General features: G+C 39.8%; 1 long non-coding RNA gene across 1 annotated transcript; it reads right to left on the reverse strand.

Annotated features, from left to right (window-relative positions):
• Window positions 1-1,987: 1,987 nt before the first annotated feature.
• Window positions 1,988-24,227, reverse strand: LOC122878889. Its single transcript, XR_006378567.1, has 4 exons — window positions 24,047-24,227; window positions 22,485-22,688; window positions 22,002-22,315; window positions 1,988-2,412 (listed from the first exon to the last, which is right to left on the reverse strand). It is a non-coding gene; the product is annotated as an uncharacterized LOC122878889 (long non-coding RNA).
• Between the last annotated feature and the right edge of the window lie 232 nt (window positions 24,228-24,459).

Raw genomic sequence — 24,459 nt, forward strand, 5'->3', positions numbered from 1 at the left:
CATATACAGTATACTGCAGTTTATACCCTCTTCTTCTGACACACACACACACACACACACACACACACACACACACACACACACACACACACACACACAGTCTGGAGGATGAGGGTGCAGCTAATATTTCACCCTAGAGACTGTTCACTACAGTGGAAACTCACTTTTACAACTTTCCTAAATTTACAACACAGAAATGTAGTTATTAATATCCATCACTGATCACATTTTAGTGCAGTGCACAGGAGATACCTTTTCACTCCTCATGATCCGCTGCACAGAGATCCTCAAACGAAGACTTACTCTTTGTTCTTTGATGCTCAAGAACAAAGTAAACATTTCACAAGTCATTACTGAAAACTCATTAAGCTGCTTTCATGTACATTCTTGTTTTGCCTTTTTAGTTTCTTTCATATTGTTTTTTATATTTTAAATGGGCCTATTGTCATTTTTAGCTCACGTTTGGTTGTGTCATTTTAGTTTTATTTTTCCATCCTACAGCACTGCGTAGGAAATGTGCTGTATAAATAGTTTATTACTTTCATTAGATCAAGAATTAGTGATTGAATGAATACACACAGTCTTAAAGAAAATAGTATCGCCCTGCAGATGTTCCAGACTGTTTATTTGAGGCTGTGAGGCTTCATATCTGATAAAGGTCACACTGGTCTAATATATTGGTCTATCCACCTCATTACCATTACCACAGAGAGGAAGATAAGAGAGCAACAATCATCTCTCATTCATGGATTAATTAATTATTCAGAACTAATTCTCATATTAGTCCAGTATCTGCGCTCTCAGTTTCGTTCGCTCTCTCTCTCCATTTAGTCATCACTTTGTATATTAACCTCTCCCTTGCTATTGCAGCCTTACACTCCCTTTTATCTCCAACTGTGAGAATATATGCAACTACTGTATCTTTATCCAGCGCCCTCTCCAGCTCTTTCTCCTGCCTGTACTTGATCAATCTTTCCTTCTTTTTTCGAAACGGATCAAATTGCAGACCTCACTGCTGGGTTCCCTCTGCGCTTCCTACCTCGCTCGCAACCTGGGGCCCCCAGGAGTGAGGTGAGCCACATGACGCTTAATTCAATTCAATAAATTTGTATTTATATAGCGCCAATTCATAACAGAAGTTATCTCATTGCACTTTTCATATAGATCAGGTCTACACCGTACTCTTTTTAAAATTATTTAGAGAGACCCAACAATTCCCACCAAGGGATAATAGGATAAGAATGCGTACAGATGGAGAGAGAGTTCAATCAGGAAGGATGACTATCTTCATGCTTATCCATTTATTATTTACTCTCTGTCTACATCTGTTCCCGCTTCCAGCTCAGTCAGCTGACTGATCAGTAGTTAGTGAGGTATCCATCCTACCACCATCATGTTTATTTAATACGAAGCTGCAGGAGTTATTTTTTCATGTCCATTGAAGAAACATGTAACGAATTTAAAGGGGAATTCCTGCCATGCAGAAAGTTGGGGGAGTCACAAGAAACACATTTTAAAAAGAATGGTCAAAATCATTGCAGCAGAGGGCAAGATATCTTCACTCTTAGTCGCTAGCATGGGTCAAGCTTAAAAATGTAATTAAATTTGATGACATCATCTGGGCTATTATTAAAACTTTGGGAAGATCCCCTCAGTACCACTGAAGACATTATACAACTTTTTTCAAAAGCTGAGTATTCCTCACGACACATTAATTGAACTTATTCCTGCAAGTTGGCTCACAACAACCTGTACAGCTGTCTGCATCCATCTGGCAGTTTCTCTGTCGCCATTTGTCTGGCTGTGGCACAGGAAGACGACATCTCCATTCTTAATTCCACCTACAAAGCTGGCGGTTTTACCTTCTCATCCAGAGTGAAAAGGTGTGCGAAAGTAAACAATTCTTTTCTCATTTTTGTATTTTATGTATTATCCACATGAAGAAATTTAACTAAAATCATTGATAGCATGAGAGGATTGTGTTTTCAGTTTTATTCCAGAGGGTATACATTTATTAATATAATCTATGCCACATGGTTTCATAGGCCTGGACTAACATTAATACGACCAATATGCTAACATCACCTGCACGTCATCTAACATCAACCAGTTGAGTATTTTTATTTTTTTTTTTACACTTAACACACAACAAGAAACCAAATTTAGGGTTTTGGCATTGGCTTTGGCCGTTACTTGACAAACAGCATTTCAATAACGCTACTTAAAGTCCTGTGTGGAAAAACTGAATGTTGTTAAATCCTTTTTAATTACGTTCTTTGGGAAAAAAAGTCCCCTGACTTCTGTCCCCAGGATTGAGCTCTGCAGTTGGACCCTTGTCTGTTCCCCTCCTTCTTCTTGTATTTATTTTCTCTCTCAGCATCTCTCCATTCCACCTGCAGGCAGGCAGTCCAGCTGGTAACCGTGGGAGGAAGAGATAGAAAGAAGATGAGGTGGGAGGGTTTGCAGCAAGCTAGATTAGTGACAATCAATTAACTGTGGATAAAATGTAGAGAATGGGAAGAGGACAGAAAGATTTAAAGAGAGAGTGACAAGCAGGAGTAATGAGATGCAAGGAGGAGGTAGACAAAAAAGGCAGAGAGAAAGATGGCAATGGAAGAGAGTAAAGGAGGACACAGGTCAGAGACAGCAGACTAGAAATAGAGCAATAAGAAGAGAGAGAACATTGTTTACAGTTCTGAGCTATAAAAAGGGCTCTTCACCTCCACCTTCTACTCACAGGTTCATTCATTCTAAGAAAATGTTATATCTTTGCATCTAGATTAGCACATCAGTCTACAAAGACACAGTGGAAGCCACATCTATGTATTTATCTTGCACCTTTTCAGTTTCAGCAGCTACTGTACACAGTGATGATCACCAAGGTAGAAGGCCTTTCCTTATTGCAGATTCTTCTTGTGACTCTAATGTTTGGTTTGATGATGCACTGAGATGCCGGTCACACATGTAGGTGGTTCAATTCCTGATGTCATTGTCATTTTCCTCTCCTGCCTCACACGTCTTATGGCTGCTTTGTATTCTGGTCCAGTGTCTGCTTCTTTTGGTGTCAAAATGCAACACACCTACTGTATGTTCGGTGACATTTTTAAATGTTCAGCGCCAATGATTTTCCATTGATAATTCCTCAGAAATCGAGTTGCAAATGAAGCACATTTCTTTGTGAAGTAACAGAGCGAGGGATTCTATAATGTTGTGGACTCGGGGAAAACAACAGTGGTCAGTGGGAAAATGGGAAATATAAAAGGCACTCTCAATATGTCTTGATTAGGCCATTGTTTAATCTCCTGTTTTGGGCTGATTTCCATCTGATTTTACTTAAGTGAAAGTGAACCCACAAAAATATGAATTATAAAATTCTTTAAAATTTACAATTCCTCCACACTTCTTGTCCATAAATGTACCAAATTTCAGGTTGAAATGTAAAAGTACTATGGTTTTACAGGGCACTTAGTAAGCAGTGTACCGTAAGTGTCCTTTTGTGTGCCAAGCCTATCCCAAACCTCTCCAAAATATCTAAAATGTGCAAACCTATCAGGCATGCCATACATTGCCGTAAAGCTTAGAATGAGCTCTGTTGGATGAGGTTATCAATCAAGTCAAGTTAGGTTGCAGGAAGTTATCTTTGCTTTGTGATTGGCTACTTTTACGCAGCAGCTATTTTGAGACAGTGCATACCAGAAAACAGAGGTGACTGCAGCAGAAAACAGCCACAGAATCATTTTCTTGACACCTTTGGCTTTCAAATGTGGCTAAGATTGCACTTTTTAAGAGGGTTTTGGTCAGCAGAAAAACATTGTTTGTTGATACACACAAATATCTTCCGGTTATCTCCTTATGAGTGAACAGTCATATTAAAAATCTTATTGGCATATTTTCAGGGTGAAAACTTTTTTCTTGTTGCTGTGATTGAACATTTTCTTTCACCACTAAAATTAATTTACAGAGTGCACTCGGTTAAAATACTTTTATTAATTACAAATCAACAGCAAATATAAACTTCTAATTTCACACATTTGTGGCTTGTAGGGGTGTAACGCTGCAGTTTGGTATGTACATCGGTTTTGGGGTCACAGTGTGGTACATTTTCGGTACAGCATGAAAAACAAATGTGATTGTGGGAATTGACATTTGTCCCAAAAATGTCATTTCAACACACACACACACACACACACACACACACACACACACACACACACACACACACACACACACACACACACACACACACACACACACATTCATTTCAACAATCATTTCATCATTTCTACACTCATACATGATCTTACATGACTAGACACACTTGTGTACAGGTGTAGACTTGACTCATACAAAGCTCACAACTATCTACACATTTCTACACATAAATTCACACACACACATTCCTGTGTTTGTCTTCTGGGGTTTCTTTGTCTCTGTCCTAGCAGAACCTCACAGTGTCAGGCAGGTTGAACTGCTGGGAATCGAACCAGCAGTTATTTCAGTTTTAGAAATGGAAAGTGGATGGAAAGGTGACAAAAAAGTGAGTAGACAAATGAAGGGGAGGAGAGCAAAGGAATGGAGGGAGGAAAGGTGAGGAGGCAAGGGAAGAGGGGAGAGTGGGAAATGAGATGGATTGGAAAGGAGGAAAGGTAGGGAGGAAAGTAAAAGAGAGGAGAATAAGAACAGAGGGGTGAGGTAAGGAGGGTGGAGGTTGAGGGAAAAGTGATTAAGAAAGTCAAGGAGAAGAGATGAGGTGAGCAGAGGCAGAGAGGAGAGAAAACTGCATGGAGAAAAAGAGTACAGGTGATTAAAGAAGATAGGGAAGGAAAAGCGGGAAGGGAGCAGAAGAGGAGAGAAGGGAAAGCAGGCAGAGAGAGCCAGAAATACAACAGCGCAATATGAGAGGTTACATTAAAACACCATTTATATAGAGAAATAAACATTACAAGAGCATTTACATATTTGAAGATTAGAGAGAGAGACTTGACATTAAAATACCACTTACATTTCAGAAACAATATGAAAGATGGGGAAAGAGAAAGAGAGGGCTCTTGACATTAAAATATGTCATTTGCATTTTCATGCGCAAGGAAAGAGAGGAGAGAGAAAAGGCATGAAACAAACATACAGATGTGAAAAAGGAGAGAGAAAGAACAACAAAGATAATAAGTTGAGTAAAGATAAAACAAATCTTTTGTATTAAAAAGCCATTTAACATTTCCCATCACTGACGAAAAGGAGGAGGAAAGACAGACAGAGAGGGGAGAAAAATGTAAAAATCAATAAAGGAAACTTAATGTTAAACAGCTGATGATTTTTGCTAATGACAGATTAAAAAAGGAATAGTGGCTATCGACACAGCAGACGCTGAGATATACTGACTTTTGGTCTCTAGTAATAGTCAAGCTCCAAAACACAGGATCCCACAATTCCCATAATGCAATTTGATATCTTCATTAGATATATAGACAAATACTATGCTATTAATCAATTTAAATCTCTTTTGACTGACAGCAGTGTGAATGCATGTGGTTTCTTTGAATTGATGTTGTCCCTTATGTTGATGTCTTGGCCTGTTTGTTGTATAATTTGTCGATCGAATACCTCTGATCCATATTTCCGCAGGAAGGCTAAACTCCGGCAGTACAGCTGGCAGGGATCACAGCGTGACTGGCTATTGCTATGGTCAAGTTAGGTAATTCTAAGTCTGTATCATTGCAGCTAATGTTAAAATAACTATCAAAGGCTAGTTACAGTAGAGCTCTTATGTTGTGTTATAACTGGCTGCTGCTGTGGCTTTGATGGCTGAATAGCCATGTCCATGGCTGTAGCTGTGATTATCACAATGTGAGAATTGGCAGAATAATCAAAAATGAAAATAATCATAAATTGCAGCTCTAGTTATGATTACTAAGGCTGTGACACATTTGTTTTAAAGGGTGTAACTCGAACTGCAGGGGATATTCAGGTGCAGTAAACTGACGCGGCTGTGTTAACTGAGCATTGTGGTGAAGCTATTTCAGAACTCCTATGGTGTATATTGATAACACATCAGACATATTTGATAGAAATACCTGTTCAGGTACAGTGTCTGTCTTTACAATGCTTTCATGGCAGATGTTATATCTAACGTTAGGTGCTCCTGTGAAGAGTAGCCACAGTAGCTGCAGCCATAGCAAAAGGAATAGCCGTGGCTACAGTCCCAACAAAAACCATAGCCATAGCTGAACAGATGCATCTTTAGTAGGGATTTGTTTTTATACATTTGTGGGAAAAACACTATAAACAGTGAAGATTACATTTGAAATAATCAGAGATGTGAGACTATTCTGGAAATGCATACAATCAAAGCATGACCTGCTTAAAGCATGCTACACTGGGTCATATAGAAAAGGGGCATTACTCAGCATAGGAAAAAGAAAAAAAACCTTTTCACTGATGCCATATACACTTTATATGATTATTTCCCTTAAAGAAAAACCAAGTCCTGATGCAGCAAAATACATCACAGCTTGAGTGTTTTAAGGAACTGCTGCTGTACATTACTGGGTCTTCCTAGTCAGGCTAAATTCTACTTCCTCTGTGCTTCTCTGAACCCTGTTTGGTTTAAAGCCAGATCTCTGAGTCCTTAATGCAAAGGGGATGTTATAAACAGTCTGGAATGAGTTTAAAAGCTCCTGCGAGGCTTCCTCTTCACTGAAGTCATCCCTGAATGTCCCTGTACTGTCAGGCTGCATTTACACATCTCCTAAGCTCTCTGCACCGACATCAGACTTTTAAATATTTGGAAAAGTCTTCCTTTCTTCCCTCTCTGTCCTTTCTTCCTTCCAGTTCTCTCACATGATGATTCAAGAAACAAATTCATATTTTCCTTAAGTTTAGCATTTAACTGATGTTCTAGTACAGGGTCACTAAAAGTGTTAGTTTATCCAAATCACAACAAAAAAATGTTTTCTTACCTCTAGTAGTATCTAGCCATGCAGAGAATTTGGGTTTTATTTACCCAAGCTCAGAGATGTACATGTGAGATTTTGGTCGCTACTCAAAGAAAATGAATAGAATTTTGTGCATGGTCTATGGTCAGAAGTATTTCAATCTGACATTCATAAAACTCAACAGCAAACAGAAACAGTCTTCCCATTACTACAGAAAGTACTTCCAGTGAAAACCTCTGACTATCACTGAGCTCTTTGCATCTGCAACAACTGGAGAGCCATATACCTGTATTTTTTCTTAGCTTTTTACCTTCCACTATTGCTGTATCCTTGCCAAACACAAATAGCATGGGCAAAGGATGAACATTTTTAGTAAGTCATTCTCAGTTCGACCAGCAGTGGTTCTCAGTGTGCTCCCACCAGTTCCAGTCACCTGATCCTGACACCCACCCGCACACCTGCTACTCATTCCCCAATTACCCTCCTAGTAAAAGCTGTATAACTGCCCATTTCAGCCTACTTTTCAGATTGTCTATCACAGCCATGTATTCCAGTCTTTTACTCTGTTTTCTATCTACCTACGTTTTTTGGACACTCTGCCTGCTTGTTTATGCTCCTTTGGACTTGGTTGCCTGTTTTAAGTGCTTACCTGTTTCCTGCCTTAACGATCAAGTAAAGACAACATGTTGTTGATAAAAGCTGTGGAAAATCAGTTAAATAGTAAAATAATTTGCATATGTTCCAGTGGTATTGCGCAGACTGACAATTGAGATGCCTCAGCATTAATGGCGGCTTGTTGACAAGGTATACAACCCGGATTAGGCTGGTGGTTCTGACCAACTGAACAACCTTATTCACTCTTGCATACTTAAATCTGGAAGTGTAACTCTTGCAGCTCCTAAATCATTGTTTAATAAAACAACCCCATTGAGGTTAAGGTGATACGGTAGTGTTGTCTTAATTAAAAATGTGACCAGCATGTGGATATACTCTCTGCATAAGAAACAATCCATTCAGACTCTTATGCATTCACATCTAGCATTTACTGGTGTTTTAGTTCTGTGCATTGTGTTCATAATCACATTTTTTTTTTCAAAGACACTATTCAGTGCAATTCAGGTGAGTGGACTTGTGTGAGGAATGAGAGCAGCTTGTTCTGTCTGTAACCCAGAGCAGGTGTGACAACATTTCTACCCACAATGATGACATTTTTACCAGTGGCAATGTTCTGATGTCACTGCTTGTATTGTGGATATTCAAGCTAAATGAATATACATTAAGTTTTTGTATAAGGAATTGATACAAAGTGCATGCTGAAGGATGTCCTTTTTTTGCATTGCATTATGGGACAACAATGTCCATCACTATCAAACTAAAAAAAATGTAGCAATTTTCTTCTGCATACTGGCATACACTAAATCCACTTTTCTGAGTTAATACATTCACTTTAGTACACTATCAATTGATCTTTGGTCCCATTCTATAGTGTTAATTATAACAGAAGTTATTTTCCATTTTCCAGAGAAAATGTTATTCTATCCTCTAGACCCCCAAAAATGTGAAAAATCTATGACGTTCTTCAGGACAACTCGAACCACAACGCAATGTCATGCTCACCCAGGTTCACCCCCCACCACACCCCTTCTGGGTTTGAATGTGTTTTTTGAATTTGTGAAGGGGGAGTGTTCAAGCTAAAATGGGGTGTTAAGTTGCACTTTAAGCTTTGTTTACACTTGCACTGAGGCTTCTATGCTCAACGAGTTGTTCGTTGCAGTATTAATTACCGTAATAATTACTGCTGCTTACCTCAAATTCGAAATTATTGTCCGCCTCTCGATGTTTAACGAATGGGGACAGCTATGGTGGGCTCCTAGTCACAAAAATTCGGAGCTGTACGACCACTCGCCTCAACGACTTGCAGAGCCTTCGAGCTCAACGCAACAAACATGATGATGTCATTTTTGGCACACACACACTTGTGCAGGGGACACTGCATCGAGCATAAACCTAGCTTTAACCTGCCCCCAGTAGGGACACACACGCATCATCACCTTATAAAGTTTTTATGGCTAACATGTTAGTGTAGGTCGTGTACAGGTAGTGTACAGTGGGTTTATCAGAGTGTGTTAACTGAAAACAACTGCCTGATGCTAATGGAAACACTGAGACTGAATCAGACAGTAAATGTGCCATAAAACTGAAACTATGAGCAAAAAGAGGCTAAAAAGCTACACTACATGTGACGCCTTTTACATTACACATGTCATTTAATTGGTGGTATGATTAATGCAGCAAGTATTTTTCATTTTTTCATTTTTTTAGTGTGAACACACTGCATGCTTATGTTGCCCCCCCTGGCCTGGTGGGTGTCAGGGAGCGGTGTGTTCCCAAACCCTGCAACTGCATGTAGAAACAAAGAGGCAGAAAACTTTAGCTTGCGTTCAGCTCGACTGCAGGATTTATCTCTTCCCTCAACATAGGAAATACTAAACCAATGACTTCCCGAGGTAATCAACAAAACGTTTGTTGTAGCATCAGGTACAGCAATCAAGAAACAAGACTTGGAAGCGTTCTCAGAGCATATTAATACTGTGGACCCCAACATCATGTTCACGCGTGAGGACGCTAAAGAGAACCGCTTGGCCTTTCTTGATTGTTCTACTCTCAGAGGAGAGGACGGAAAGCTCCAGATAGAAGTGTACAGGAAACCAACACATACGGATCAATACTTGCTCTTTGACTCACACCATCCATTACAGCACAAGCTGGGTGTAATCCGGACATTACAACACAGAGCCCAAGAAGTGCCCACCGGCTCAGAGGGTAAGAAGAAAGAGGAAAGGCATGTCCAGAATGCACTCTCAGCCTGTGGTTATCCTACTTGGGCTATCAACAAAGTTAAAAGAGCCAAAAAACAGGACAAAAGTGTAACTGAACCAAGAAGGAACAGTGTCTCCATTCCTTATGTATCTGGACTGTCTGAAAAACTACAAAGGATCTTTAGACAGCACGATGTTCCTGTCTTCTTTAAACCAGGCAACACTTTAAGACAGAAACTTGTTCATCCAAAGGACAAGTTACCCACACAGAAACAGAGCAATGTTGTCTACTCCATTCAGTGCAGTGAGGAAAACTGCAAAGAACGGTACATAGGCGAGACCAAACAGCCACTTCACAAAAGACTTTATCAGCACAGACGACACGCTAACTCAGGCTTACAGAGCGCCGTGCATTTGCATTTAAAAGCTACAAACCACACATTTGAAGACACCGAGGTGAAGATTCTAAGTAGAGAGAAGAGTTGGTTTGAACGGGGCGTCAAGGAAGCCATTTTTGTGAAAAAAGAGAACTCCTCTTTGAACAGAAATGGTGGTCTGAGATTTAATCTGCCCAAAGTCTATCAGAGTGTATTATCACCTTGGTCACGCCTATCACATGCTAATCAGGTACTTAACAGTGATGAAGTAGATGCAGCCAGAAAACAATAGGCCTGATTACTGATTACTGGGCCATCTTGAAACTATTAGGTCAGTTTCAGGTGAAACTAGCTATTAACAGATACTCAGGCAGATTCCTTCCTGAGGGCGGGGCTTATGTAACTCAGAGTAGCTTAAATTTCCAGTTCCCGTCCAATTTTTTCACAATTGAGAATGACTTCCGGATGGGAGCCGAAACGTCTTGATTCTGAAAACAGTGTCCAGATGACCACGACTGAAACCTTTTCTACGATAGAACACTCCTGGACGAATGAGGGACTACACCGTCTAGCATCAGGTAAGTTACAGTATCTTCAAGTATAGGAGATATCACCATATCTTCAGAAAATAGATAAGTAACCATAGCATATATAAATACATTGAAAACTGAAGCACCGTCATATAAACAATATGAATGACCATACGTTTCCTTGTTCTTCAGTTGCACTTGAATGACATATTTACCAGTAAAGAAGGAAAACTGTTTAACAGAATGTGAGATATATGCATTATGAGATATATGTTTTTTCAGATTGGCTAACAAAAAAAACCAAACCCCTTTCACGTGTCTCATTAGCATTTCTATTGCACCGTGTATGTAACAGGTCTGCTAGCCTAGCATGGCAGTGTATAGCTAAACATCTCTATTTCAACATTACTGCAAAACTACTCAACTCTAAACATTGCACATTGTCACCAAGGATTCACACTCTTATCCCTTATCCTGGGGTACATGCATGTGAGTTTCAGGAAAATTAACCCACCTGTATGTAGAAACAAAGAGGCATGAAACTTTAGCTTGCGTTCAGCTCGACTGCAGGATTTATTTTGCAGCGCTTGCGTCTTAAGGGTTTTAGGTTCCTCCCAAGCGCTATGCATCATCTAACAAGTAGAGTACAATGAAATTGCCATTTTAATCACTATTTAAGACACAATATAATAAAATATACATGGGTGTCTATTTGTTAACACACTTAACCCAATTACTTTTTATGGCATTTTTAAAAAAAAAAAACTTCCTGTACATACATTTTTCTAACCCTTTACACTTAAAACCGGGTTGGATGGCATATAAGTATGTAGCGTACAACTAGGGCTCAAATCTGATCTCATTTCCATAGTGTGTGCTGCATGTATTCACACGTGTTAATTCACAAGTGTATTTCCTGGTCCAGATGAGATATCCAATTAAGATACAGTAATACATTTTAATATCAGGTGTAGTAATATCAGGTCCAGTGATATATGTTTTATTTAATAGTATCTCATGATGTTCCTCTATTCTAAGAATCTTTAAGAAATGCATTCATACAGTAAGTGTGAAACCATGGTGAGTCTAAATCTGTAGCCAACAGTAACAATACTGCTGCTGTATGCTTTGTGTAATGACAGTGTTCAATCTCTTTACATAGTGATTATGTTGATGGATTTTGTTATTAAAGCATATTTTGTAAAGCCCTAATGAGATTTGCAATCAAATCAGCACTGGCCTTATTTAACAGGCTCCACATCAATAATTTATCACAGCATCTCAACATCAAACACTTCTTTGAGCTGGTGTTGGTAATTCTAACCTCCACTTCTCCCTTCCTCCCTCCTCTCTCTCTGTTTCCTTCTTTCAGTCTTGTCATTACCAGTTATTTACTTCTCATAAGGTGAAACATAACGTCAGCAATATTTTCCAAGGCTGTGATCAAGCAGCGACCTTCCAGATAATTTTCCAGCCCCGGTGTTTTTGTCTTGCTCTTAGGCTAAAGTGTTTGTCTGTTTTCCTGCTCGTTATAAATACATTAACAGGCTTCAGGGTCTGCAGATTTCACAGAACTCAGATGCTTCTGATGGGTCTCGCTTTCACCTTCACTAATCTCCACTCATCCAGATAGGTTGATTACTTGGAGAGAAAGATGAAGAACAGCAACACTAGAAGTCTAGTGTAACGCTCATTACACACCAGAACACAACATTGGTGGAAGGATGCAAAACAGAGACACAACTCTGATGGACTCAGATCGTTACTGCTTGTGGGAAAAATAATGTAAAGTTTGTCATGAAGGTGGCACCAGGAGAACGGCCATGTTGTTAGCTAAATCAAGACAGTTTATTCTCTATACAGAGAGAAATCAGGCTATTCTATTTTGTCTTTCAAAATGTCAATCAGTCAGATAAGCCAATCTTAAAGTCAGAATTCTTGTTATGACTTGGCCATGACACATGGCAGACTTAGGTGGTCCAAAAGGTGATCCCTCTTCTCAATGTTTACAGTTGTGCGCAGAGGAGCAGTCTGTGCTCACATTGGTCCACATCACAGACCATGTCATAGAAGCTGTCAAACTAGGTAAGAGATGCCCATAACATTTGGACACATTAGTCTTTTTCCTGAGACGTCATGCAACGTCCCATACACTGCATCGGCTGTCTTCCACTTTGACACACTACATGGGACAAAATGAGCAAAGGGCTAGTGGACACAGGTTTTAACTGGGAGACATTAAATGTGGGGTGTATTCTCATGGACTGGGGAAGCTTTCTGACAGCTGAGGGAGTGATTACACTTTCAACTTGAAAAGGGCCAATGTAGCGAGGAGAGAACTTTTTAGAGCCAGTCTTTAAGGGAATGTCATGAGAAGAAAGCCAGACCTTTTGACCTGGTTGGTAGGCAGGTGCAGGGGTCTGGTGACGATCAGTGATTCGCCGGTTGCAGTCTGCAGAGCGAAGCAGGGCACAACGAGCATCTCTCCAGATCTTCTGACAGCGATGAAGATGAGCCTGGACAGAAGGAACTGCAATATACTCCTCCTCAACAGAGAACAGAGGGGTTTGATAGTCCACCGTGTACTGAAAAGGGGACATACCAGTAGCTGCACTGATGAGGGAGTTGTGGAATCAGAGATCTGGCTTTAAACCACAGGACGGTTCAGAGAAACCAGAACCAGAATTCAGCCTGCTAGCGCTGGGACAACCCAGTGATGTGCTGCAGCAGTTACTTAAAATACTCTGCTGTAATGCATTTTGCTGCTTCAGGAGTGGGAGCTTCAGGAGCTTCTTCAACAAAACACAACCCTCCATGTTTATTTACAACATGCTAATTCATACCGTAATCCATAATCTAAACAGGGTTTAGATAATCTGCAGGGTTGGTTGGTAATCCAATGTTTATTTTTTGTTCCAAAATCAGACATTGCACCTTCAGAAAAAATGTGACAATGTAAGGGAAATTACATTATTTTTGTAGTTTTGGATTTCAGTTATAATGACATTTTACCCATTAAGTTAACTAGTGAGATCCAGTGGCAAAGCCAGGAAATAATTTCTGTTAGCCTTTTATTATTGCTGTTAAGCTACCATCAATAAAACTCACTTCCTGCACACGTTTCACATGAAAAGCCACCCAGTATCTCACAGGACATAATCCCTCCCGTTAATAAAAGTTTTTTAGTTCAAAATTTTGGACTGTGGATTTTGTCCCCCATCTCTTACACTGTAGTAATGCTGAGAAGACATCGCTTCACAGCCTGTACGGAGAAGAGGAATAATTAACAATAACTTAGCAGAGTAGAGGACATGGGGTGGGTCTAAGGACAGAGGGTGTCGTAAGCCCTTTGAGGCAAATTACTTGGCTAACTTTCAATGTACATATGGGCATGCGAGTAAGAAAGACTTGGAAAAATTCAAAACATTTCCTTTCATATCATGTCAGTCTGGTCAGTGGTCTTGCTTTTGAAAAGAAAATATTGAACCTACTGGGAAAACATCAGTGTCATCAAGGACAAGGTAAAAATTGCAAATATAATGTAATTAGACAAAAAAAAAAGGAACACAATGTACAGTGATGGAAAAAGGAATAACTGAGAAACCAAAACAAACTTTCATTTCTTCTCTTCGTTTTTGTGTTAATTTTCTTGTGCATTAATTTATGACCAAAGAAGCAAGCACACACTGAAAGTCTATCTTTGCATAATGACAATGCTGTCATGACTTAATTATTGTATGCCCCTTTAATTTTAGGCTGTCAGTCTGAAATTAAAGGGGCAAGTAATCTGATTTTTCTCAACTTGTGTTGTTGAGTGGAAAGCATCAACAAGTCTCCCCTCCCGTACCTTTGAGAAACACAAGCCCATACTTACATATTCTCATTATCCAAAAAGATCTTAGTGGCTATACCCAATAACAGGGCTGGGTGCTATGATTTACCAGTATCAATATTAATCAAAATATTTTCCTGAAATAGATTCATATCATGACATGGAAAAAGTACTGTTACACAAAATCTTTAAAAAGTCAGTATGTTTTTTATTTAAGTGTTTAGAATAACTGATTTGAATAGCAGAAATTATAAAACGACAACACAACATGATTCTATTACCACAATTCAATTCCAGTTAAAGTTGATTAATGACGTTATTTAGTTATCAAAGTTATATACAGGCGGCTGATGGCAGGGTCTCCCTGTTTGAAATGAGCTGCAATGGGGCAATTGCATTTCGGCAGTTCAGATGTTGCTGCGATGCACGCGAATGCAAGTGCACAATGGCCCTGATGCTTTGCTAATGTCAGCCAGACCAAATGGGCAGCCAATCAGGGAAACTGGTGTTGCAGGTGATCACACCTTGTATAGGAATATTATGTCCTGTGTGAGCATGCCTGAAAGACTTGCATTTATGGGGGAAGGCACACTGAGGATATCTGAGGATGGACCTTTGGATGAGTGGATCTTTTACTGTTTATTTAACACAGATATTTATGACAGAATGCAGTTTTGGCAATTCCACTGCGCCTCCACTTGGAGGAGATGGATTTAAGCACTAGTCTTTTAAATTGGATTTTTGGAGTCTTGCCAGATGCATCTTTAATATATTAAAATTCCAGGATAAAAAACTATATATATATATATATATATATATATATATGTTCTAAAAAACAGGAATTAGGGCTTTATATTCTGCTAACAGAAACAGCTGCAGCTGCAGAGCTCTGGTGATAACATGAGAGAGGAACATTGGGTTTGTGTTTCAGTTTGGGGCCTCAGGGATTCATACAACCTTGTAGGTACAGTAGAAGACATGGGGTGGGACATGTTACAGTGAGTTGCCAGAGTTGTTGAAAAGTCTTTTTTTTACCATGTCAACCAGACACTGTCCTTTAAGATTGCATGAGGGCTTTTATTTCAGATATCCCCCACTTTGGGATTCAAAGGCCCTTGTAGAAACACGACAGAACATGTTCTGATGGGAGGGCAGACTTATTACAACTAGATATAGCGTACTCCAGTTTAATTCCTGGGCCTCACCAGGAAACATTGAGTCAAGCCAGTGTCAGCATCACGTCCATGAAAACACTGAAGTGTTCGCTTTTCTTAGTGCATTTTTTGCAGTGAGAGATGAAAGTTGACAATTCAGTCGGACATTCAGAATTGAAATGATTAGAACTGTTGAACCAGCAAAGTATATATAAGGTACTTGCTATTTTAGTAATAGTAGTTCTACCATGCCCAAGCAATTTTGAATGGAAAATGCTGCAGACAATGTTCTTAATTCTGATTCTAATAATTCAATTTTAAGATGAGGCGCAACCACAAGGCTCCTGACCAGACAGTGTGGTACAGCATGCTGAACATCAGGAGACACATCAGACAGGCACATATGAGGGTGGTAATGGCTGAGTGTGAGAGAGGTACTGTACTATAAAGGGCCAGGTCAGTAAGAGTGGGTTAAAGAGAAAGATACATGCTGTGGACAATGGTATTGAATGTATTTCTATAAAGGGTCTTTGTGACAAACGTTTTGTTAAAACGCTATAGAAATAAAATGGAAATGGATTGAAAAGAATGATAGCATTTTGCATGGCACTGTCTTTATATTATTGTCTCTGTAAATTTCATACACAGAAATGTTTATTATGTAAATCCAGACATTCTGTGGTATTCATTCATGGAGATATGAGATATGAGTACAATCAAAACTTGGTTTTGGATGAAACAGCGAAGCATATTAAATTTCCAATGACTCAATTTGTTAAATCTCATTTTAATTTTTACTTTACATGGCGTACACAATATCAACTCATAATTATCTGAGTTCAAAGAGTTTATGTTTGAAGTTTGAATATTGTGGTTTTCACATTTCCTCAAAGTTTGAATGCTTCTGCTGTCTATAACAAGTAATTAAATGAAGGGCCAATGTGCCATGTTGAAACGGTGTGATCACCATACAGGTACACGTCTTTTACAATCAAATTGATAGATGGCAGTGTGAATTTTAAAACGAGCAAGTTAGCGCAACAGCCCCTCAAAAGGTCTGTGCATGTCCCTGTATAACTGGACCATAGGGAATTTGCAGGAAGTCAAATGAGTCCCTGGACACACACTTAGAGCCGAGTTTAATAATCCAGAACCTTCCTGCAAGCAGACACACAGTACATTTACAATATTTCCATATAACATAAATTCACACCTACTGTGAAGTACTTGGTGTACAAAGTCATGTACAGTGCCAAGAAAAAGAAAGTGAAGCCTTTGGAATTACCTACATTTTTGCATAATTCATCCATAAAATGTGTTCTGATCGTCATCAAAGTCACTATAATAGACAGATACACTCTACGTAAACTAATAACACTCAAATAATTGTTTTACAAATTGGCATATTTATTAAATAATAATTATAAATCCCAATAGGAAATAATATTTTAACCCCTTCACAAATTACCTCTAAAAAGATTTAGATCAGATTTTCCCATCAATGAGTTGAAATTGTAGTTACTGGTTAGTTGTGCCTTGTTCTGTACAAAACACATGAAAAATATTGGTTACTGACACTCATCTCTTCACAAGCTGATGTGAACCATCCCTCATTCACATGTGTTTTTAGAATACTTTACATGAAGCAAGATGGCAAAAAAAGGTTTATAAAGGTGGAAGATAACCCTTGGGTTACAGTTAAGGACCTGTCTAAACATCTCAAAGTCACTGAGGTCGCGATTTATGTCTCATCAATAACACAAATATAGGGGGCAAATGGAGGTCATGGAAGGGTGCCATGTAGGAATGCACGGTTCTTGGTCTGAACAACCATTACTCATTGAGAAAACAATGCACTCAAACGTATTTAAAGAATTTTTACAAGTTTAAGTTTCAGGATAGCGGTCAGTCATCTGATGCTTAATAGAAGTTGGGAGATGTAACACGAAAATTCCCCTTAAACACAATGAAAAATGAATTGCGAAATTGTGTAGACATAAGAAAAGTAATGTTTCAGAATGATTAAGGTCAATCCTGGCCTCAAATCAAATGAGATTCTGTGACATGAACTGAAGAAAGCCATTCATGACAGACATTCCTGGCCAATGTGGAGATGTGATCAACACATGCGGGAGACATTTGGTTGAGGTCACTGCTGTACAATGATGTTTAACTAGTTACTAAAACCAAGGGTTCACTTTCTTTTTCCAAACTGACTTTGAATGTTCAATAAAATATGCCAAACCATGACTATATTTTGTAAAAATGCAGGGAAATCCAAAGGGTCCACTTACAATTTCTTGGCACTGTACATCAACATATACACATCTATTTATGAATAAATTACAGTAATAAAGAAAAATTTGCTTTTGTGATCAATTCTGTGTCCAGTTATTGAAAAACAGCAGAAAAGCTCTGCATAAACACAGTTCCATTGTTTGACTGAATATCAAATTTAGTGCTGAAATTATTAGATGGTTAATCTGGTGAGGATGTTCTCTGTTTTATACCATTGTAAATTGAATATTATTGGGTTCTGGACTGTTGGTAAAACAAGAAAAGCAATTTGAAGACGTCACTTCGGGCTTTCACTTTTGTTTGACATTTTATACAATAAACAATTAACAATATCATCAGAATAATTGATAATCGGCAACCCTAAAAATTTGGATATTAACAAATTATTAGTTTGGTAACACGTATCTGGATCGTAGGGACGTCATGAAGCAGTTGCAGTAGATGTGAAGAAAGCTAAACTCTGTTTATGGTTCAAGAATCTCTTTTCTTCAAACAAATCTGCTGCCTGACAATATGCATCACGACCGTGCTATTATTCACACACGCTAATTTCAAACTATTACTCAAAATAGTTCTTTATTCCCATCAACACCCCCATTGTCTGAATGGCTCGTCATGGCTGCAGGGACATAACATTTTTTCACTTGTGAAATTTGTCCTTTTGCTCATGGTTTAAAAAAAACTATGCTGTATGTGACACATACAGCATAGTTTTTTTTTAAATCTTATAACACCTCCTTTCACACAGCCTATTTTAAACCCTATTTCACACTTTACATCCACTGAGTGCTTGACATCTGTTGAAAAGAGGCCTCTTCTGCTTTAGTTAAATGTTCACTCACAGCAGTTACAACTGTATATGTGCCAGGATCAACACAAAGAGCCTGACTTAAATGTAATGTCTATGCAGTGTGCAGTCTATGCAGTGCACAGTCTGAGTGCTTATGATCACGAGTGTGTGTCTGCAGCACATCTATGCTTGTTTATCCTGCAGGAAGTATGAGTCTGCTTCAGTGAGTCAGTGTACATTATGTCTGCGTGTATAGTTGTACGTGCATTTATGTGAATGCATGTGTTTGGTATAGTTGATGTATTTTGGTTGTGTGTAGTTCAGGGTTGCACATTCTCACGTTTCTGGCATGAGACACTCTGTCACACTACCCAAACAAATGTCACTTTCAAAAAAAGTCACTGTCAAATAAGACTAAGCCATTTTTTGATGAGAACTGTAGACTAACTATACAGGCAGCTCATATCCCAAAGAATTTGTTCATATTGGACATAATTTCTGATTTATGTCCAGTGCTAATGTTCAGTATGAGACATAGGTATATGTCTTGTTTTATGTTTTGTTGTGTGTGGTCCCCAGGAAGAGTTGCTGCTACTTTAGTGGGGATCCAAATCAGAATCAGGATCAGAAATGCTTTATCGAGCAGCTCACCATCACATCAGTGCACACAGGAATAGAAGTACTAAGCAAAAAATATAATACACTGAAAAGAGTATATTGCACAGCAGTATTAAGCACCAATGCAGGACTGCGTTGTGTGTGCCCGCCAGAGGCTTCGTCTTAAACCACCATAAATTGACATTTTAGCTAGTTTTTAAGCCACGTTTCTACGCTACACTTTTTTTCTTGGCTATTGTTTTACCCATATGTTTTTAGTCATCGGATGTGTGCCAAAGCAATGGCCATTTCTACTCCTTGCCGAGCCCCAGTGGATGCACGGCCACTTGTCTGCGGGGGGTGAGAAGGCTCTGGTGAGTTCGACTCCACATCACCCGGAGCACTGGACTGTAGCCTGCAAGGACAGACATGGTGCAAAGTGCCCGCCTCCCCCTCCTTCACATCGGGACCTCCTGCTGGCAAACAGGTTTGACATCCTGGATACGCAGGACTTTTCTCCACTGGAGGGACGCTCCCATTTTCCAGCGGTCAAGTCTTCCTCCTCCTCTCGTCGCAAGTTACTGAAAGAGGCCATGGTCAGGAGAAGCTCTGGAGGTCTCATTCGTCCAGAGACAGCTGAGAACCCCTCTGCTAAGAAGGACTCCGCCCCCTCGCCGCAGCAGTCCCCAGCCACATCTATCCCATGGACGGCTGATGGAACTCGATGGCTGATGGAACTCGGCGGTCTCCACGATCATCAACTCTGCCTCCTCTCATCCCCCCAACTACGCCGATAGTTGGAGATTCCATAGTAAGGAATAGCCGCTTCATTAATGTGATCACACACTGCTTTCCCGGAGCTACGACCCCTGACATCCTCAAAAAGCTCCCCTGACTTCTGGTCTAAAATCATAGTCCATGTCGGCACCAATGACACCGCCCATCAGCAATCTGAGCTGACCCAGTGTTTCAGTTGCCTAATGTTAATGTCACAGATACGTCAGGCTCCACCATCCACTAATCACCCACACCTGCTCCCAGTTACACTCCTGCTCCCCATTAGTCCCAATCACAGCCAGTATAAAAGACCTGCACTCCCCTCAGTATGGATCCGACCTCGTTCAAACTTAGGACTCTCCATGCCATTCGGCATAACACTTTGTTTATCCAGTCTCCAGTGTTTCTCCAGTCCGTCTCCAGTGATCTCTCTGCTTGCCTCCAGTGACCTCCCTGCCTGTCTCCAGTGATCTCCCTCCTACAGACTATCCCTCTCTCCACACCCACCATATCTGGCTGCCATTCAATAAAGAACATTCTGGTCCATCTCGGTGTAACCTGCCTGTCTGTACTGTAACAGTTAACCATACTTTTACCATTTATTTGCCATAATCACCACCTTTCCCTAACCTTAACAATGCCAAACTGTAGTTGCAATGTCATGCCATGTAGAAATAAAGAATTTTAAAAACATTGACAATGAACATAATACAGTGTAATACAGCATTTTGCAGAATTATCTGAACGTCAAGCTTTTTTCCAACATTTAAGCAACAAGATTGGTGCTCTTTACCAAATATTTCTTTATGAGAGATTTTGTTTTCCAGCATTTTGGGCACCAAAGCTGCAGGAAAAACCTCCCTTCATCATGTTCTTTGTGACAACACAGAGATTAATAAACGCCAGGTTATTAATTTCATGCAGCACAATCAGGATCTCCACTTCACCCTCTTCACCCTGCTTGGAGGATGCTGTGTGTATGTGTGTGTTTGCGTGTCCTTCTGCCTTATTGAATTCAAATACATATTTGAGTTATGCACATTTTTATGTTAATGCAGGCCTTTGTTTTTAATGTGTCCCTTATTTATAGCAGTAGCTTTCATAACCACTGATAAGCAGAAAAATGTCAAAGCGTCAGTACATTAGTACATTACGTGCATGTGTGTGTTTTTGTCAGTGCCATACTAATCATTGTAATGACTTTTACAGCTCTTGATATACAGAGGAAAAATAGACCTTTGTGTGTGTCCTTCCTACAACAGAGATGATTTTCATTGCCCATGATAAACATAATAAAATGTCAACTTATCCATAAATCCTGCTTGTGTTGCCCGTGTGTCTGCTGAGATAGCAGCACAGCTCACATGGCTAACATGTGCAGTAAACAAAGTGGAGATGCTTAGGTTTGGATTACTGTGCAATTGTATTGTGCTTTTTCTGTAGTAGTAGTAATATTAATTGTGGTAAATACATACATACTAAGGTGCAGGGACATCGGAAATGACAACGAGTGTCAGGCACAACATGTTCTTGTTTTATTTATTTATTGTGTCACATCGAAGATTCTGTGTCTTGGATTCCTCACCAAGCCCTGACAAAGTTTAGCATGCCAGAATTATATATTTTTTGCCTTCTCTTTTGATATTGTCTACAATGTGTCACAATCAGTGACACTTCAGATACCATGGTTGTTGACATTCCTGCCCAATCACCGTTGCACATCATGCAGGTTGTAAAGGAACACAGCTCATGATTAGTCATGGTTCATCATGCATTTTGACGTCTCTGACAGAGTGACCATCTTGAAAAAAGTGTTTTCTAGTCTGATCCCGGCAACGGTTTTAGTATTGACATTGAAGTCTAAAATACATCCAGAGATAATTGATTGTACTCACAGAGTATGGGTTGCTGTGGCTGTTTCAAGCCATTGGGCCCTTGTTCAACTGGAGTGAGAGCTGTATCCACGTTCTTGGCAGGAAGTCAAGTGCATTTTCAGTGGGTTTTGGACTTTGCCAGGGTTGTGCCTTGTCACCGATTCTATTTTCATGGACAGAATGTCTAAGGTTTGGAGAGTGTCTGGTATGTGGCCTCAAGATTGCATCCCTGCTTTTTTTCAGATTATGTAGTTCCGCAGACATCCAAGTGGAGATTGGAATTGAGATGATGCCTCCTGGACGTCTCGATATGAAGGTATTCTGGGCCCATCCAACTGGGAGGAGACGACACAGGTAGTATTGGTAAAATTATTTGTTGGTAAGTCTAGGGGATTTATTTACCACTAAGCTACTAACAGGCCACAACATACACTGAATGCCTTGGTTGCCACCAACAAGAAAAGGATGCAGGCCTTATCTGAAACTCTGGCAAGCTTAACTTACTTTCCACAGTCGCTTCACTTGTTCCCTGCAGCATTGCCCGCATACGTTGCATGGTTGGGCCGGCCCGGCATCCTCTTCTCGTGTTTACCACTGTGCAATGAGCTCTGCGTTGGTTTTAGGATGAGGTGAAGGACGTGCCTACGTAGAAGGAAGTTTGGGCTACCTTGCTTAGTCTGCTGCCACCATGACCTGGATCTGGATTAGCTGCAGAAAATGGATGGATGGATGAGTAGAGAAATTCACTCAAAGTTCTCAAAATCTAAATCTCCGAAATTGATTTTGGTTGATCATGTTTTTTTCAGGTTTAAAAATCTCAGATTGGTGGGTTTGTCCAATCAGCTGTGAAAAGGATTTATTTTGATGTTTGAGTGAAAGCGAGAACTAGCCTTCATCTATTGTGCAGCCTACTCGAAAGGACGTCTAGTCTCAGCTCATGCCTCTGGATCCTTGTCAGATCACAATGAGAGAGGTGAAAATTGTGTAATCTTCCCACAATTGCCCAAAATCTGCCATCTTTCTTACTCGCTTCTTAAACTATGTGCATTGAGATTTCCTCCACTCATTAATCCTGACTCTAAAATTAGGCTGCTGTGAGGAAACTGAAATTCACACGTCCCTCCAGTCCTTTTGTTTTTAAAGAATAATCACTAACTTTTCTCTCCACTCCCTTCACCTGTCAACAATCTACTCTTTAAAAATTAAGAAGAATATCAATACACTTTCTTCCTCTCTGTTGCCTTTATGTCTAAGTAACTTAAGAAATGTCTCCATATCGGGTGAATAACCTGTATCTGATGCTTTTGAGTTAGAGTGGCCCATTCCTTTACTCCACTCCTCACTCCTAATCTTCCTTTCCTCTACTCGTTTTCTATCTCTTCTTTCTCTTCCCTTTTCTTCATTTTCCTCTTCCCTTGTTCAGTTTGCCTCCCCTTTCTCTGCTTCATTCCCTTTTATTCCTTCCTCTCCTTTACTCTTGCCTTCTCCTCATTTTTCTTCCTCTTCACTTATTGTTTACACAGTTTATATTCTTATCTCTTGCGTTTAGGCCTGTGTGTGGGGCTGTGGGTGAAATCTTTGTTTCGTGTCAAACTTTAACATGCTGAGGCGAACAGCATTCTGGGATTTGTGACCATATTATTCAAGTTACTGCTTCAGAACACACATTAGATAAAGAGGGAATATCACAGGTACCCAGTGGAATGTTTTAACATTACTGCTTCATGAAAAATTAAAAGCTTCATATACAGGTTATTCACCCTATGGAGCCATTTTTAAACATCTCAGACATGGAGGCAACAGAGAGGAAGAAAGGGCATTGACATTCTTCTTAAAGACCTGCTCAAATCAACCTCTGCTCTCATAAAATATTTAAAAATAAAATAAATACAAAACATAAACAAACTAGAAAAAAAAGTCTTCAGCCATGCTAGCAGTTGTACGGGCACAGAGGTGCATAGAGTTAGCTGCTAAAATATTAACATGGGGACGTGAATAAAGGAAAGTTACCATTTTCACTATGCTAGTTTAGCATGCTAACATTTTATAACTACCACTATCATCACCTCTCCATCTTTTTTCCTTTTCTTTCCACTCCTCCTTCCTTCGTCTCTCTTCACTCCACAGCTGCCAGCAGCAGCTTTGTTTGTCGTGCTGAATGCTCGCGTGTCGCAGCAAGTGGCATCATGGGTGATGAGACCAGGGCATTAGTCACTCACACACTATGTTCTGAGTCACGCATGCAGACATGCGTATTTTCAGTAACACACACACTCACACACTATGTTCTGAGTCACGCATGCAGACATGCGCATTTTCAGTTACACACACACACACTCACACAGGATCAGAGTTGCTTCAATTCTTCAAAACCACTTATCTATGAAATATTTAAGTGTTCGTTTTACAGGTAAAGGGGGAGAGGATGGGGGGCAGGAGGAGATCAGAGGAGACAGGAGACAAAGAATAGAGGAGAAAA

Source organism: Siniperca chuatsi, linkage group LG7, assembly GCF_020085105.1.
Source record: "Siniperca chuatsi isolate FFG_IHB_CAS linkage group LG7, ASM2008510v1, whole genome shotgun sequence".
Classification (NCBI taxonomy): Eukaryota; Metazoa; Chordata; class Actinopteri; order Centrarchiformes; family Sinipercidae; genus Siniperca; species Siniperca chuatsi.